General features: G+C 44.3%; 1 protein-coding gene across 1 annotated transcript in view; it reads right to left on the bottom strand.

Annotated features, from left to right (window-relative positions):
- asic2 (acid-sensing (proton-gated) ion channel 2) overlaps positions 1–18,509 on the bottom strand; it is a gene marked incomplete at both ends in the record, with an annotated part of 510,218 nt that overhangs the window by 301,735 nt on the left and 189,974 nt on the right. The gene's annotated exons all lie outside the window — the stretch shown is intronic.

An 18,509-nucleotide genomic window follows, 5' to 3' on the forward strand; every position in this document is an offset into this window, starting at 1 on the left:
AATTCTGGGCCCCCTTAAAGAATACTAAAGTGGGCCCCTCCTCCTAACTTTTCCTTTTTTTTTTCTTAGACTACGTATGTATTATCGTTTTTTATTTAGCCTTCTTTGTTTTGATGCTAATGCAGCATTACACTGCAAAAACTCAAGTATCTTAGCAATAATATTTGTCTTATTTCTAGTCAAAATGTCATTTCTAGTCAAAACAAATCTCATTATACTTAAAATAAGACACATCATATTAAAAGTAGCTTGTTTTTAGACTCTTTTTACTTATTTCAAGCATATTTCCACTTGGAATAAGTAGAAAAAATCTGATAGTGGAGCAAGTTTTTCTTCCTTATTACAAGCACAAAAAACTTACTTTCACTGGCAGATTTTTCTATTTATTGTGAATTTAAGTGAAAATGATCTAAAAACAAGTTAATTTTTAGGTAATGAGTCTTATTTTAAGTGGAAAGAGATTCATTTTGACTAGAAATGAGACATTTGGACAAGAAATAAGACAAATATTCTTGGAAAGATGTTAAGTTTTTACAGTGTACTATGAGTATTAGTCAGGGTCTTACGCAGAATAAATCAGTCATACAAAGATTAGACTACTGGGGTTTTTTATGGGCCCTACTGGGCGCTGGGCCCCTAGAATTATCATCACCTTTCTCCTCTATACAACGGCCCTGCTCAAATGTCAAATGAAACTAAACGCGTTGCCATAGGCGTCATTTACGCTGGGGACGCTGGGGACATGTCCCCACCACTTTTTGTCAAGAACAATTTTGTCCCCACCACAAAATGAACTTAACATTATCCTAATGAAGAATGACGAAAAAACGTTGATAAACTATGACAAAATAGGCAGCCGAAACAGTGTGCAGCCGGAGCCAACTCGCAACAATGTAGCTTCAATTAAAGACTTCTCACAGCCCGGAGCGGCGCGCTGCGCGCGTCCTCGCAGGCGCTTGGCTGGTTACACAGGGAGCTGCTTCTCCTGCTCTCCTCGCCGGTAAAACATCGACTCCACTCGTCTGTACTCGGTTTTCCACACACACAGGTCTGTCTCTAGCTCTGTATGTATGGATGTGTGTGTGTGTGTGTCGTGTGCAGACGCAACTGACAAATATTTATAGACGGACAAGCAACAACTTCATTACCGGTAATCATCATTTTATTTTGAAAATTGACCGGATTCTCTCGCCTTTTCTGTGCCCGACTTCCTGTCTGGTACGATGCGTCTATCCAGCTTGACAGACGGCGCTCACGGCTCGCGTGAAAAATAGAACAGACGCCGAACTGAAGGGCGGCAGCACGCGAGCCTCCACGCGGGGTTGATTGTAGGCTACCGGATGAGACAGCACCCGATAGGCTATGCTTAATGTTTGGGTGCAAAGTCACTGTTAACGAAATCAACATCTAATCTGTCCCTTCAAAATAAAGTTACTGTAGTAACGTGTCTGTTTGGAGCAGCTGCTGACAGTGACAGTTTCCTCATCACTAAATCTGAGCGACCATCCGATCCTTCCTCACTCACGTGACGACGGGACAAAGTCTTTTGGACATAGGCTATAGCCTATTGTAGTTTGTTTTTCCTCTCTTTAACCGTCTCGTTTCAGTTTTTGCCGGTTGGCAATCATCTGGTGCACCCGCTGTTTCTCTGTTTCTCACTCACTCTCGATGCGCATAGATAAAATAAAAATGAAAAAACACAGATGAGCAAATTGAAATGACCTACTGTAGTCTAACAATTCAATGACCACAGCTGATCACCAGCTTGTCATGCCCCAACTGGGCTTCTTTTTTTTTTTTTTGCTGCGGTCCAGCGGAGAATTAAAAAAAAAAAAATGCTCGTGAGTCCAGCCGCATCGGGTCCAGGGTCCAGGAGGTTTAAACACTGGTCGGACCTGGTCGGGTCTTTGCTCATTTATTAGCTCAAACTTGGAGCCAGACCCGGTCCTATAGGAGACCAGAGTCTGGTTGAGAACGGTAGTCTATGACGGTCTGGGAAACGGTGTCAGCCAGGTGCGGTGCAGCGGCGTCGGGGGGGGGGGGGGGGGGGGGGGGGTGCGGTGCGCATATGGTCATTGTCCCCACCACTTTTCAAAGTAAACTGACACCCTTGCGCGTCGCGGCCTGCAGCTCGTTCATCAACAATGGATTCAAGAAGTCGACGACTGCGTCAAAATGAACTTTTTAAACAATAGTGTGAAATCTAGGACAGGTGAGAGAAGTGTGGTGTCATCTGTTCTGCAGAACGCCGCGGGGATCATCCTCGTCTTCTCTCTTGTTCTTTGAGAGCGAGGACTAATTCACAGCCATGAAATGACTCTGGATGCTTTAGATTGAGCTGAGTTTGCAGACTATTTAAACACGAACACGTCCAACTCTTTCTTCTCTACGCGTTTCTCCCTGCAGCTCATAAACTCTTAAACAGCAAAAAAAATAATAAAGTGAAAAAAAAAGTAAACCAAACCTTGATCTTTGTTCAGCCTTCAGACTGAGGTGTGATGCTGCTTCTTCGTCTTCTTTCTGGTTGTGTTGTGCAGCTGGGATGAAATGTGTTTGCAAAGTAAAACAGTTGAGTCGAGACCGAAGCGAGGTCGACGTCTGTCCCCGTGGAGACGCAGGACAAATCTGACAAATCTGATGTCCACCTGACTTCATCCTCTGCAGCATCAGCACCAAACTCCGCTGATGGGCCGGGCTTTTATATCTGTCTCTACAGTCCTGTTGTTGTTCAAATCAAATTCTCTTCTCCTTCTCCTTCTTCTTCCAAAGTTGTTTAGTTTGAGTTGATTGGTTTGAAGTTTGGACTAATGAAGTTCCTCCTCTTCCTCCACATTTCTCAACTAAAACAGAGTCCGACAGCTGGACAACTTTGTGAGTACCAGCTGGTTTCTATACCGTGTTATTGTCCTCTGCTATCTGTTGCTGCCTGGATACACTAGGTTCCTCTTTCCTTAAAGGGGATGACATCATCCAGGTCAGAGGTCAGTAGGTCAACCTACAGACCCCGGATGTTGATAACAGCTAACCCCGGACTCAGAGGGGAATAGTACTAGCCTATCAGAACTAAATATTGGTGAAATGAAGGAGTTTCTCTGCAGATAATGTGTTATTTAGAGGCTGCTCTGTAGAGTCACATTATACGGATATACGCGGCTCTCGGCTGGAGCTAATTTTCGTCAGAACGACTTGTAATGACACCAAAGTTATCTGGGTGAGTAAATGATCGTATTTTATGCTAGAAATAAGGTCCAGATTGTAAAAAGATAGTAATTTTCAAGGACATTTTGAGATATTTTGGACCTTTCATTTCATACCTTAAATTACTCAGAGTGCTGCTGAGTTGATTCCTCTCTGGCCCTCAGAAATCCGATGTTAAAGATGAACATTTGAAACAGTTGAATAAAGTTATTTTTCAGTTGTCAGACAACGGAACAAATCTTAAATACAGAGTGAAACGACCTTTTAACCACAGTCATTTATTTCCAAGTCGATGGGAAATCCTGATTTTATGAACTCATCATGCACTCACCTTCTAAAACGGTTTGCATTCATTCATATGGAAAAGGGAAACAGAGGTAGAAGGAATAATTTTCCAGGACATTTGATTTGCCTGTAAAACTTTGTCGATACTCTTCCAGGTTGTGCAAGACTGTGACGAAGCAGCTGTTGAATTGTTTCAAGGCTTCATTTAGTCTCAGTACTCCACTTTCTTAGTTCCTAAAATAGGCTTCTGTCTTTATTTTAATTAAACCTTCATCAGTTTGAACTCACCTTTGTACAGTACTAAAATAAAAAATAAAAAAAGATCCCACAGCGCCTCCTGCAGGACGCAGCTGTGGATCCTCCTCCAACATCTCCATCAGGTGAGAGGAGCATTACGTAACAAAGCGGTTGGACGGAGCAAAGTGGATCATTAGACAAAGGAAGATCTGGTTACAGTGACGGCTGTGAATTACCCAGAGTGCACCACTTTAGTTAGACCTCGTTAAGGAAAAAGAAGAAGATTGGACGCTGAGGGGCCACCGTAGAAAAACACTGACCATGATCAGAGAGCAGTGGGAGAACAGACACACAGCTGCATGTACGTCATGTGATACAGTGATTAAACCGTTTAAAATCAACATCAGAGTCTGTGGCGTCTTTTGACTCATCGTCTATTAGAGTAAACGACCTCTAACGGGCCGAGGCACCGGTACCACTCCTCATTGTTGAGATAATGAGCTGTGACTCCGACTGTGAACACTGATTAGAGCGAACAGCGCAGCCCTGAACTCAGTTTGGGGTTTTAGTGCAAATGAGCAACCTTGAACACAGTGGCGTAGATGACGTAGGGTTGGTGGGTTTTGTAAACCCATGGGCCCTTCTTGTGGTGAAATCCTGCGGCCCCACCACACTGCCGAGGATTTTTATTTTTTAATTTTTTTGGTTTAAATCAGGGGCCGGCTGGTCATAGGGAGGTACGCGGTTGACCGCGGCTGCCTTCCGTCGCAGCGGCAGGTAGCACAGAGTGTAACATCAGACTGGGTCACTGCATTATGTTGCATATTAAGGGGGGATACGAGCGGGCGCGGCCCCTCCCAATTTGAGCTGATCCATGCGTCTATTACATCAAATTAAACAGCAGAAGCTGGTCTACAACGTGTAAAAAAAACCATGTTTTTATGACCCAAACACAGCCCAAACACTACTCAAACAAACAACTAGACATCAAACTTCATGAAGCACCTGTGTGTGGACCCAGTCGCCACATTTCTGACTCGTATACTACTGTACATTATGCAAAACAGTACACAGCTACCGCTCATATGAAAGAGCTACAAAGATTGGAACGTTACATAGCAACCGCGGCTACACAGCAGCAGGCAGAGAGAGAAGACAACAACCAGCACACACAGACACTGCTTGACCAAAACATGGTCGTACATTTCCTCTTACCTTTGCTGTTTTGCCGTGAAAAGTTTGTTTTATGGGTAAATCCCATAGACTGTAAGGTAAATCCACAATATTTCCAGTTTGAACAGAACTTTGACAGGTGTTACATCTAAATCGGTCCGGACGGACTTTAGGAGCGGCCGAACCTTTGTTGTTTTTTTTTTCGTTTTTTTTCCAACTTTATTTAAAGTTGTAGCAACAACAACATTTCAGTCTTTCCAGCTCACATTCGTTACAACAGTAACAGCACACTTTATCAGAATCAACCACTGCAGATGTTCATACATTGTACAATCATTTGATAGAGGTTTTGAGCTTTAGCAGCATCATTCTGAAGGACACTCATCTAAAATATGATTTTTTTTTATTTTGGGGGGGGGTATTATTATTTATTTATTTATTTTTCCTGTGTGCCATCTTCATTTACTCTTCACCAGTAGGCTAACATATACTGAAATTTACACATCTCAGCAATTTCAGATGTTTTTGATGCACTTTTTTGGCTTTTTTTCTGTCCTCTATTTGTGTGTGCAATGTGGCCCGCTGCGCACGCGGGCCCCTTGGACCTCAAAACCCATGTGGAATACAGCCCAGCTACGCCACTGCTTGAACAAACCTTTTTGACTTTCTGACACTGACACTGACACTAAACTCATGCAAAACCTCTGATGCACGTTGCCTTCAGGGGCAGTTTTTCATCAAGCAGACTCTGCATTTCCCTCTAAAACAACTCTGTCTGGTAACGTTGTGTTATTATCTCATAGCGTGGTGAATGTGCAGGTCACAACTTGTCCACCAGAGCGTTGTGGAGTTGTTGGATTGTGTATTTGATGAGTTTGATGATTAGGGAAACCAAGAAATCCCATGAGCCTCCGTAGCGTAGCTCTGAGCAGCTCGCGGCCCGTTCTAAAAACAGCTTGCACCGACAAATGAAGGTAACGAACCTACTGCTATGACTATAGGGATTATGGCAATGGGCCAATTTGCTGAAATGTTGAACTATCCCTTTAACTGGATCAACTGAAACACAGACAGCCTTAGTGGAAGAATTTATGGTAAACAACAAAGAAGTTGATATTAATTGGATGCAAAATCAGTACGGGTGCATAACAAGTCATCAAACGTCCATTTTGATGTAAAAATACTCAATATTTTGACATGAATTTGGTTTATATGGAGATAAACTAACATTTAACGTGTGGATACAGGATTAAAGCTTCATTTATTTGAGTTTATAACATCAGACATGTTGGTCACAGCCTCCTGCACCAAGAACAAAACACTATAATGGTGACAGAGTTAAACTAAACTGCTGAACGTCCTGCAGCCTCAGCAACCTCAGCAACCTCCTCTCCTCTCATCTCCTCTACCTTCTTCCTCTCCTCCCTTTTCTTCCCCTCTCCTCCTCTCATTTTCTCCTTTTTCCTCTCCTCCTTTTTCTTCTCCTCTCCTCCTTTTTCCTCTCCTCCTCTCCTTTTCTCCTTCTTCCTCTCCTCTCCTCTGCTTTCCCCCTCCTTCTTACTCTCCTCTTCTTTCCTCTCCTCTCCTCCTTTTCCTTCCCCTCTCCTCCTTTTCTATCCTTCTTCCTCTCCTCCTTTTTACCCTCCTCTCCCCTCCTCTTTCCTCTCCTCTCCCCCCGATCTCCTCTAACTTCATCCTCTCCTCTCTTCTCCTTTCCCCACCTTTTTCCTCTCTCTCCTTTCCCCCTCCTTCTTCCTCTCCTCTCACTCTCTCCTTTGCTGTCCTCCTTCTATCTCCTCTCCTCTCCTTTCCTCTATACTTTCTTCCTCTCCTCTCTCCTTTCTTCCCCTCCTCTCCTCTCCTCTCCTCTCCTCTCCTCTCCTCTCCTCTCCTCTCCTCTCCTCTCCTCTCCTCTCCTCTCCTCTCCTCTCCTCTTCTCTCCTCTCCTCTCCTTTCTTCCCCTCCCCTCCTCTCCTCTCCTCTCCTCTCCTCTCCTCTCCTCTCCTCTCCTCTCCTCTCCTCTCCTCTCCTCTCCTCTCACTCTCTCCTCTGCTCTCCTCCTTCCATCTCCTCTCCTCTCATCTATAATTTCTTCCTCTCCTCTCCACAAACAAGCAGCACTGATCATGATCTTTGCTTCTTGTTTTTTTTTTCTCTAATTCAACCTTCCCAGTCATTCCTCAGTAGTTTAGTAGGTTTAGGCCCCGTTACCGACCTGCTGCTGCTGCTGCTGCTGTTAATGCTGCTGCTGCTGCTGCTGCTGCTGCTGCTGCTGCTGCTGCTGCAACACGTGCCTCATGTTCCTTGTACCTGACCATCACTGTCAGACACGGAGCCTCAGCAAGGACAATGTCAGCTCACACAGGAGCCACGGAGGCAGCTGACAGGTGTTAATGGGTGGAAATCAACCCTGACAGCTACACACACACCGACACACACCCACAAATAATAAAACTGTTGACACTCCCCCCTCTCCTCCTTCTCCTCCTCCTCTTTCTCCTCCTCCTCCTCCTCACCAACGAGCTGACTTTGAACCAAATTCACCCCTAAGCTGCGACAATGAGAGGGATCACGGGGGAGGATTGACAAAAGCAAATGTTTACTCTCCGTCTCCCGAATAAAGAGCTGCTTAATCTGATGAAACCCTAAGACATACAGCACACACACACTCTCTCTCACACACACACACACACACACACACACACACACACACACACACTGAGAGCCTCTCCTCCCTCGTCTCCTCCAGCAGCGACGTTTCTCTCCTGACTCTGTGGTTCCATCTAGTGGCCGAGCGCGGAGCAGCAGGACCAGACAACTCGGTATCGATCCCAAGCTCCACACTGACATCCAGCTGTGGCTGAGTGTCTCCTCTCCTCCTCCTCCTCCTCCTCTCCTCCTTCTCCTCCTCCTCTCCTCCTCCTCTCCTCCTCCTCCTCCTCCTCCTCTCCTCTCCTCTCCTCCCACTGTGTCTCCTCATGGAGGTGGTGGGGGGAGGTCGAAAGTGGGTGCAATGTTTGTGCGATGAAGTGGTGCACGGTGATGTGCACGATGTCTCCTTTCTCCTCTACTCATCCTTCCTCTCCTCTCCTCTATACCTTCTTCCTCTCCTCCCTTTTCGTGTCCTCTCCTCTCCTCCTTCTTGCTCTCCTCTCCTCTCCTCGCCTCTCCTCTACTCCTCCTTCCTCTATACCTTCTTCCTCTCCTCCCTTTTCGTGTCCTCTTCTCCTCTCCTCCTTCCTCTCCTCCTTCTTGCTCTCCTCTCCTCTCCTCTACTCCTCCTTCCTCTCCTCTCCTCTATACCTTCTTCCTCTCCTCTCCTCCTCCTTCCTCTCCTCTCCTCTATACCTTCTTCTTCTCCTCTCTTCTATACCTTCTTCCTCTCCTCCCTTTTCCTGTCCTCTCTCCTCCTCTCCTCCTCCTTTCTCTCCTCTTCTCTCCTCTACACCTTCTTCCTCTCCTCTCCTCTCCTCTCCTCTCCTCTCCTCTCCTCTCCTCTCCTCTCCTCTCCTCTCCTCTCCTCTCCTCTCCTCTCTACATTCTTCCTCTCCTCCCTTTTCCTGTCCTCTCCTCTCCTCCTTCTTCTCCTTTTTCCTCTCCTCTCCTCCTCCTTCTCCTTTTTCCTGTCCTCTCCTCCTTACCTCACCACCACCATCACCCCCTCCCACTGTGCTGGTGGTGGTGGGGGGAGGTTGAAAGGGGGTGTAATGTTTGTGCAGGACGACCGGCGGTGAACCTGCAGCTGTGAGCAGGACAGATGGATGGATGGATGAATGAATGGATGGATGGAGGAGAGGAGATGAAGTGAAAGCACCGCTGCACCGTTTAACAGAGGAGTCGACTCAATGATCTAATGTGTCTCAACACCGTTTTAACATCGACAACATCGACACCTGCACAGGAAACTGCTGTTGCCCCGAGCCGCCACCAGGGGGAGCAGCGGCCAGGAGAAGACCTGCAGATTCTCACTGCTGGATTATCCTTCCTGTAGAGTATATGTGTGTGTGTGTGTGTGTGTGTGTGTGTGTGTGTGTGTGTGTGTGTGTGTGTGTGTGTGTGTGTGTCTGTGTGTGTGTGTCTGTGTGTGTGAGTGCATGAGGGACGTGGGAGTTCAGACAACAGAAGTGCTGGGTCATGTCACAGGAAACCAGCGAGTGCCTCGACAGTGAAAACCACTTTACAAATGATTGTTTCTCCAAGTCGCAGGAAATAAAATGAAATAAAATAAAAAAAACTGCAAATTCCACAAATCTCACAACAGTCACACTTTGTTTTTTCCTCTGTTTGTGACACAAACACCGCTACTGCAACTGTTTTTTTGCTAATTAATATTCAGATTTGAGAGGATTCTTTAAAAAGGAAGAAATAAAAGACGGAGGGAAGCCTGAGCCACGAAGCCACCACAACGCTTTAGGGACAGAGAGAGAGAGAAAGAGAGAGCAAGAGAGAGAGAGAGAAGATGAAACCAAATCCAAAAGCTTAAAACTGAAGGAACATCAATATTAATCCTCTCTTCAGAGTCGGAGCAGATGATAGGCTACAGATTTTTCACTTTTCACCTCTGCAGAAATGCACAGATAATAACAAAACATCACACAGAAGCGATCTGTACCAGCTGCAGCTCTGGTGGTCACGGTGGATTATTATGATTTCTTATATTCATCCATTGTCCTGTTTCCTGCCTCTGACGGAGGACGACATGATTACAGCCTGTGTTGTCACTGGAGATTACATCTTATTCATTTTCCTGTGTCCTTTAAAAAAACAAACATGTAGAAACTCATTTATTTCCCTGCAACATGAATAAAACCACTGACTTGTAACCTTGAAGCCAAAAACACACAGAGAGCAGCAGAAACGCTTTGTGTTTCCTCACTGCCAGCAGAACTGATCTGGGTTCAGTGTGTGCAGCCCAGTCCAGACCAGTTTGGACAAGTCCAGAACTAAACCAGTGCTGCTGTTTGTTAAAGGGAAGCCAGAGGAGGCAGACTGTGAGTAATAGTTTAAAACAGAGCACTTACCTAAGACAGGCAGCCAGAGGAGCCAGAGGAGGAGGAGGAGGAGGAGGAGGTGGTGGTGGTGGTGGTCCAGAGGAAAACCACGATTTGGGAGGGAGCGACAAGGAAGGTGACCCGACGTGAAGGACGGTCGACCCAATGAAAAAGAGACAGAGAGAAAAAAGGAGAAATATATTTAGATTGAATCCAAAAACAAATAATATCACTTTAACCCACACAGGGGAACTGTAACGAGCTGCTAACACGATTTTAATGGACTTTAAACGACTGATCTGTTGACCCCCAAAAGATATTAACATGATTAATGATTAGAAAAAAACATAATTGTTCTTTATTCAGTGGAAATAAAAACAATAAATGCACAAAAGCATGAAAAGCCGCTGACTGAGACTCAGGAGATTTACTGGATTTGCACAAAAATCGCTTCCTCATCAATAAAATGACACAAATTCAAGATCACAGTGCAACAAATGCACTCGACACATGATTCAGCAGAAACTCAGAAGCAGCAGGTTTACAGTAAAAGGTCTTTAAATGGACATCGCTCCACACAGGCCATGAAATGACTCCTAGATAATGTTGGAGATGACAGAGTTAGAGGGTTTTAAAAAAAAGAGCCAGAGCTGGAGAATGAGTGCAGCAGCAGCAGCCTCGACTAAAAATAAAAACTAAAAAAAGAAGAAAAAAGTCTCAAAGCCAAATCCAGACAGAGATTGAGATGTGAGGCAGCAGGAATCAGACTCACACTGGGTCAGAAACAGTCGTCTGCAGCTCTGAGAGGAAGAAAAAAATTAAAAATATATAAAAGGCAAGAGCTGCTGAGATGAAAGACGCAGCAGAAACATCCTCATTACATCACAGAAGCTGCTGGGACGACGACTCAGACACCTGGTGACTTCATCACTCAGCAAATATCACCTGGCTAATGCTGGTTGATTAAAAATACAGTCAAGTGCAATGCAGAGTGTGTGCATGTGTGTGTGTGTGTGTGTGTGTGTGTGTGTGTGTGTGTGTGTGTGTGTGTGTGTGTGTGTGTGTGTGTGTGTGTGTGTGTGTGTGTGTGTGTGTGTGTGTGTGTGTGTGTGCTGCAACCCAGACTACAAAGCCATAATTACATTGTGTATCATTTAATTAACGAGTGGCTGTGTGTATTTTTGTTATGCAGAGAAGGAGTTCAAGGTTTTCTTTTCTTTTCATCTGTTTCATGTCTGCAGTTTATTTTTGTTCCATGCAACATTTGGTGCACGTGGCTTTGACTTTCTGTTCTTACTTTATGGAACAAAATATCAAGATATATATGTATATATTTAAATTAGTTTTATATGATGTTAATGTTAATTTATTTTTTTATTAAAGGGGTCAAACCTGCGTCTGCAGCCCACACCAGCTCACATGCTGATAGTGATAATGGCTGCTTGCTGCAACATGCTGCTAATGAGGGTGTTATATTCAGCATGCTTACATTTGCTAATGAGCACAGACAACACACACACACACACACACACACACACACACACACTGCAGAGCTGAGGCTCATGGGAAATCTACAGGTGGTTTGTTTATCAAGCAGAGGAGAGAGGACGAGTCGATGAGAAGTCAGAGGAGCCACAAGCTGTGAGCCAGTCACTAAATCCTTCACTTCACATTTGCAGGCAGCTGTGTGCGTCTGTTACACACACACACACACGCACACAGACACGCACGCACACAGTTATAGCTGAGGTGGTGATTGGCGGGTGAAGACACAATGAGGCCTCTTTAAAAGGAGGAACCTCTTTAAAAAAAGAAAAAAAAATGGATCCGTCGCTTTCAAATCTGTCTCCGGAGCCCGTGAAGTGTATGATCTAACAAGATTATTAGGTTGTGTTGTTCCCACGGTAACGGCCCCTGTGTGAGCTGCAGTTGTCTGACTCTGCAGCGTTTTTGTGCCGAGGCCTCAGATCTGGCTCTGCACGGGGAAACAAACAGGACGAGAGGAAAACGATAGAAGAGAGACGATACCGGTCCATGGAAGACAACGATGACACGGTGACGGTCCGGTCATCCTGCAGGACTTATTAAAGGGACATTGTGTAACTTCTCTTGTTATTTATTCACGAAAATCGATTATTTGGTTCAAAAGTCTGTTTTTCATTAACCAGTAATCCCCCCCATCAACAAACTGTAGTGTTCCTTTCAGCTCTGAATTAGCCGTTCATATGATTCATATCTACATGGAGCGGGTAAGCTCGGTGCTGGCCAATGCTGCATTCACCTGCAGTCGGGCAGACGGCCGTCGGTAACAAACCAGATGTCATTTTAGTCACAGAAGTCCAGAGAAAGACGGTAAAACGTGGGTCAGGTAAACAATATGACATCGCCATGACAACATATTGTCACGTGTATTGTTTTGCCTCGTGCTGACGGACCACTTGTTTACATAGAGGCTTGTTTATGCCGTTGTCCGTCTGCCGTCTGCCCGTTTTCACGTGAATGCAGCATGAAAAATACGCAACGCAACGCTAGATGGGAGTAATTCCTACACAATGTACCTTTAACTAAAAAAATTAAATAAAAAACAGCTGCTGACAGATGTGAATGGTGACAGATGTGGAGAAACCGTGCAGACGGAGCAGCTCTCAGGTTTTGCAGCGGTGCTCTGCAGCATCACCACAGAGAGGCAGAGTGATTACAGATGAGAGGGATGGGCTCTCTCTCTCTCTCTCTCTCTCTCTCTCTCTCTCTCTCTCTCTCCCTCTCTCTTTCCTTGTCTACTTATTTTTTCTTCTTTTTTTTAATTGCCTCCCCCAGTTTAACAGGAGCCATCTATCACTCTCTGCAGCCGGTGGAAGTTCTCACGCCTCTCTGAGGAAGAGAGCAGTTAATACTTCACCTCACAGCACAACAACATCCACCGTTCAGCTGCTTCTAAAGCACACACACACACATATACACACACACAGGTCTGACCTGAGTGCTGTCACACACACTGAGCATCATCTCCTCCTGCGTTCCAACCCTCTTTTCCCTCCAGACGGGAGCGGAGCGATGTTAAAGGGCGGATTTTTAAAGAGTCAACATCTTCACTTCACCACAGGTTGATGGGAATCTCTGTCACAACCCCACTGCTACCAATCTGTCACACACACACACCTCTGTAACAACACACACACACACTGTTTCATCACATATATTACAGTAAAAGGTGGAGCTAGAGGACCATCCATCCAGCGACCAGGTCCATGCAGCTGTAAACTGTATTTATGTCTCATTATAAACCGAGAGCAGAGTGGATCTGATCCAAATCCTCTAATGACTCAGCCGGACCGATCAATCAACAATACTGACTAATCACAGATCAATACTGACACATGCTGTGAGAGCAGCAGTGTAGAACATGTGTGTTTGGATCTATGTGGTTGTATAACTGCTGCATCTCCAGTGCTATTTGCTTAATGATATGGTTATAGGTAATCGCTTATCGTGTGCATTAATCTATCACTTCTTTTCCTTTCACTGATGTTAGTCTGGAGTCTGGAGCTGTTTTAATAGATGTGTGGTTATGTGTAACACCTCTTTTTTAATTGTAAGCTGTGGATGCCAGAAGCAGCTCTGCAGTAATAACAAAACTAAAGTGATTTCCAACCTGGTTCCAAGATATTAAAACTGAAAACACAAGATGAGAATCATAAAACTAAACAATAACAAGAGTGACTGGATTTTTCTATAGATGTGTAACTTCTACCAACTCTTCATTGAAGTCATCTAAACTGTCTGAATCATTCAAACTCAAAACTTCAGGCCTCTGTATTTGCACAAATGAATCATATAGGAATCAATCTTTGACACATCTTCCTCTAGCTTGCATGTAACTATGTTTTTGGGCCTTTTTCCTGAATAACTTCAGCCTGTTTGTGATGATCAGAGGTTTAACAGTGATCATTGTGTTATATTTATATAAAAATATGATATATAACCCTTTAAAGGGATAGTTCAACATTTTTATTATTATATATTATATATTTTATTAAGCTATTTTTAGAATGGCGGAGCAGAGCCGTGAGCTGCTCAGAGCTACGCTACGGAGGCTCATGGGATTTCTTGGTTTCCCTCATCAAACTCATCAAATACACAATCCAACAACTCCACAACGCTCTGGTGGACAAGTTGTGACCTGCACATTCACCACGCTATGAGATAATAACACAACGTTACCACACAGAGTTGTTTTAGAGGTAAATTCATACAAAACCACTAATGCACCTTCCCGTCGGGAACAGTTTTTCATCAAGCTGTCTCTGCATTTCCCTCTAAAACAACTATGTCTGGTAACGTTGTGTTATTATCTCATAGCGTGGTGAATGTGCAGGTCACAACTTGTCCACCAGAGCGTTGTGGAGTTGTTGGATTGTGTATTTGATGAGTTTGATGAGGGAAACCAAGAAATCCCATGAGCCTCCATAGCGTAGCTCTGAGCAGCTCACGGCTCTGCTCCGCCGTTCTAAAAATAGCTTGCACCGACAGTTAAAGGTAACAAACCTACTGCTATGACTATAGGGATTATGTGCAATGGGCCAATTTGCCAAAATGTTGAACTATCGCTTTCATGTGTTGGTAAAACTATGAATCAAACAAAGGCAAACCAAACACACTAAGTTACATGTATCCGAGCAGATTTCACATCTCTTCCTTTTGTTTGTTCTTGTCTGTGTCCTTAATTCTTACTCTGCATCTTATCCTTCATGTGTTTGTCTGTGTCCTGTTTACACTGTGATATATTTGAGCATTAATGAGATGCACCACTGCCTCCCTGATAAATAAACAACATAACACAGCAGAAGAATGGATAAAACCTGCAGAGCAGAGAAGCGTCCCGTCCCCAGGACAGCGAGAGGTGTCGTCTCTCTGTGGACTAATGTTTGTCCTTGATTTGCTCTCTGCATTGATCCTGAGGGACAGAAGATTTAAAGTTACGCAGCAGCAGCAGCAGCAGCAGCAGCAGCAGCAGCCGTGTTCAGACCTATTTGCCTCCACTTGTGTGGAACAAATCCTCCTGTACGTTTCCCGGCCCCATTAAGATGAATCACAGACTTGTCCACACAAACAGCAGCTTGTCACTACGGGCTGAGCAACGAGGACCCAACAGGCTATCGAAGGAGCCAAAACAAAGAACAAGTGTAAAACCCCCACAATTCATTACACCAGGAGCTGCACGAGGACAAACGCTGCGAGTCACAAGACGCAGCAGCAGCAGCAGCAGCAGCAGCAGCAGCAGCAGCAGCTCCAGACTGAGGGATGGCAGCGCTTTAAAGGCAATCTGCTGCAGCCGGAGACACTTCCCTCTGCTTCATCTACACCACCACCATCATCATCATCATCATCATCATGAGACAGCAGACAGACCTCTGGGAAGTGGAGGAGATGTCGGTCGTCTGTTTAACGATCACACAACGACATCCCCCGAACATCTGAACACTCAGAGACGGCAACAAAAAGATACAAACCATGGCAACGTGAACGTACACACATCCTGGATAAAAAAAATACAACAAAAAAAACATGATGCTTTAGAGTTTGTACTCTTTTTTCATTTTACCAAAGTGATATTAACAGTAAACAATCTATAACTCCTGAGATGTTCCTCGTGATCACATGTTTTCCTGGTAGGGAGGAGGGAACTAGTCGTGGATATTGATTGACATCTACAGCAGCCAATAGCGTGGAAGGAACCACCTGTGGGATTAGACAGTAGGAAACAGGCTGAACTCTGACCTCATATGTAGATGAGTCTGAGAAAGATGATGATGATGATGAAGAAGACGTTTCTGTATGTTTGAGCCGATAGCTGAATGTAGCATGACGCTAACGGGGGGAGAGACACAGGCTTGTGAGTTTGTCCACAGTGAACGAAGAAGAAGGGACAGAAAATGCAGCATCAGCCCCAAAACTTTCAAACTAGAGCTAGCAGGTTCTGCAGTGAGGTTACCATGGTGACCTAAACAATTGAAGTTTGAGGACAAAGTGTAAACATTCGAAAAATTGATTTAATTCGATGCAAAATAAGGACGGAGTATTTTTTTACATGAATTTGGTTTATATGGAGATAAATGAACAGTTAATGTGAAAACAGGATTATAGCTGGAAAATAGCCTACATGACTGGAAGAATTTAACGTAGGCTAAACATTTCAGAAACGTATTTTTAATTGGATGCAAAAGTAGGACGAGTGCAGGAGGAGTCATCAAACATCAATTTAGATGTAAAAATACTCAAATAATATATTTACATTTACATGAATTTGGTTTAATTGAGAGACAAATGAACTCATGGACTCTTTAATCACAGCAACACACTTCACCAACAGGAGAATATTGCAGGGGGCACTACCCAAACGTTTAGCTGTGCTGCTCATTGCACAAATGCACAATCATTACAAGTTGCACCTCGTTGTAAAGGCGACTAATCAGGCTTTCCAACAATATCAGATACACCAACGCTAATTTGTTTTATTAAAGGGGGAGTATTGATCAACTGAAATAATGTTTTCTTTTTTTAAAGATCTGAAAAACTCTCCAAAAGGACGACGGACGTCAATCTGACTCGCTGTCAATGTCAAGTGGCAGTTAATCAAACTCCTGAAGCAGCAACTGACCTCATCTCCTTTAAAAACAAACAAACAAACAAACAGTGTGTGTGTGTGTGTTAACCACAGACAGACGCAGGTGTTTACTTCACCCCGCACATCAGCTGAGATGATGACAGTGACCAAACATTTGAAATCAATCTGTGGGACAAATAGATTGCAGGCTTCCTCTCTCTCTCTCTCTGTGTGCATGTGTGTGTATGTGTGTGTGTGTGTGTCCATGTGTGTGTGTGTGTGCGTGCGTGCGTGTGTGTGTGTGTGTGTGTGTGTGTGCAGCATAAAGCACAGAGGAAGAGACTGAAGTGTCACCGGGAGATGAAAGTGCGTCATAACAATATCATTCACAGTCATTTACGGAGCAGAGACTCGACAGCACAACACCACTAATCACACAGCTTATAAACCCCTCAGCCATCACAACCCCACCCACACACACACTCTAACACACACACACACACACACACACACACACACACACACACACACACACACACACACACACACACACACACACACACACACACACACACACACACACACACACACACACACACACACACACACACACTCTGTCTGCGCTCCACTGATCCCAGAGATGCAGATGCAGAAGGTTTTAAGTGAAAATAGTTCCACTTCTTTTCGCCTCCTTGTTATTCAAGACTCATTTGTTAAACACATTCACTGGGAATTACACAGTCTAATCCTTTATGAGGAAAGCTCCTCATCTGCTGCCGTGAAAAGGAGCAGCTTGGAGTTACTTCACCGACTGACGGCGAATCAGACAAAAGCTGAAAGAAGCCGATTTAGACTTTTTAAAAAGAAAAGAAGAAGAAGAAGTAAAAGTTAAAGGGATAGTTCAACATTTTGGCAAATTGTTCCCATTGCCATAATCCCTATAGTCATAGCAGTAGGTTCGTTACCTTTAATTGTCGGTGCAAGCTGTTTTTAGAACGGCGGAGCAGAGCCGTGAGCTGCTCAGAGCTACGCTGCTGAGGCTCATGGAATTTCTTGGTTTCCCTCAACAAACTCATCAAATACACAATCCAACAACTTCACAACGCTCTGGTGGACAAGTTGTGACCTGCACATTCACCACGCTATGAGATAATAATGTAATGTTAAGAGACAGAGTTGTTTTAGAGGTAAATTCATGCAAAACTGCTGATGCGCGTTGCCTTCAGGGACAGTTTTTCATCAAGCAGTCTCTGCATTTACCTCTAAAACAACTCTGTCTGGTAACGTTGTGTTATTATCTCATAGCGTGGTGAATGTGCAGGTCACAACTTGTCCATGACAAAGAAATCTTAATCTTTCAAGGTTGGTTTTCGGCCTCCATTTAACCATCACAGTTACTCTAAAGTTGCATAGTTCCTCTCTAATTCACATAAAGAAGAGTCCTGCAACAGATGGTATTGTTGTTATCAACTCTCTTTAAAAGCCCATGTGTGCTCGTATCTTCTCATTAGCCCCAGTGGCCGTCTGCAGAACTACAACTATAAAACTGTGGCCCCCGTGGCCCCGTGGCCCTCAGTCTGTCTCTTCAGGCTGCCACTGAAAAAGTTGCTGCTAGAACATCGAAAACTGCAAACAAAGTCAACTGCTGATAACTTTTTTTTTCTTCTTTTCTCTCTTGTGAACTTTTAAAGGTTTAAGGTTTAATATGTGTAAAACTTTTCCCAGAGCGGAGAGAAGCTGTTTTATGTGTGAAGTCGTTGCAGTGTAAAGTTTACAGGGCGAGTTGGAGGCATCAGGGGAAATAGGAACAAAGATGGTAAGTAGACGCAGGGAAGTAGATGATGGATGAGCTCCATGTTGAGCTCCATGCACCACCATGGTTTGGACTGGTGGGTTTTAAACTGTGTGTAGAGGATGGTGACTGGTCAGGCGGCTGTTTTGTAATTTTGTCCAAACATAACAATCCTCACAGCAGCTGTTCCTCCTCCTTTTGTTTTAACTTTATTGCCTTTAATGCACAT

Source organism: Trachurus trachurus (genome assembly GCF_905171665.1).
Source record: "Trachurus trachurus genome assembly, chromosome: 8".
NCBI classification, from domain to species: domain Eukaryota; kingdom Metazoa; phylum Chordata; class Actinopteri; order Carangiformes; family Carangidae; genus Trachurus; species Trachurus trachurus.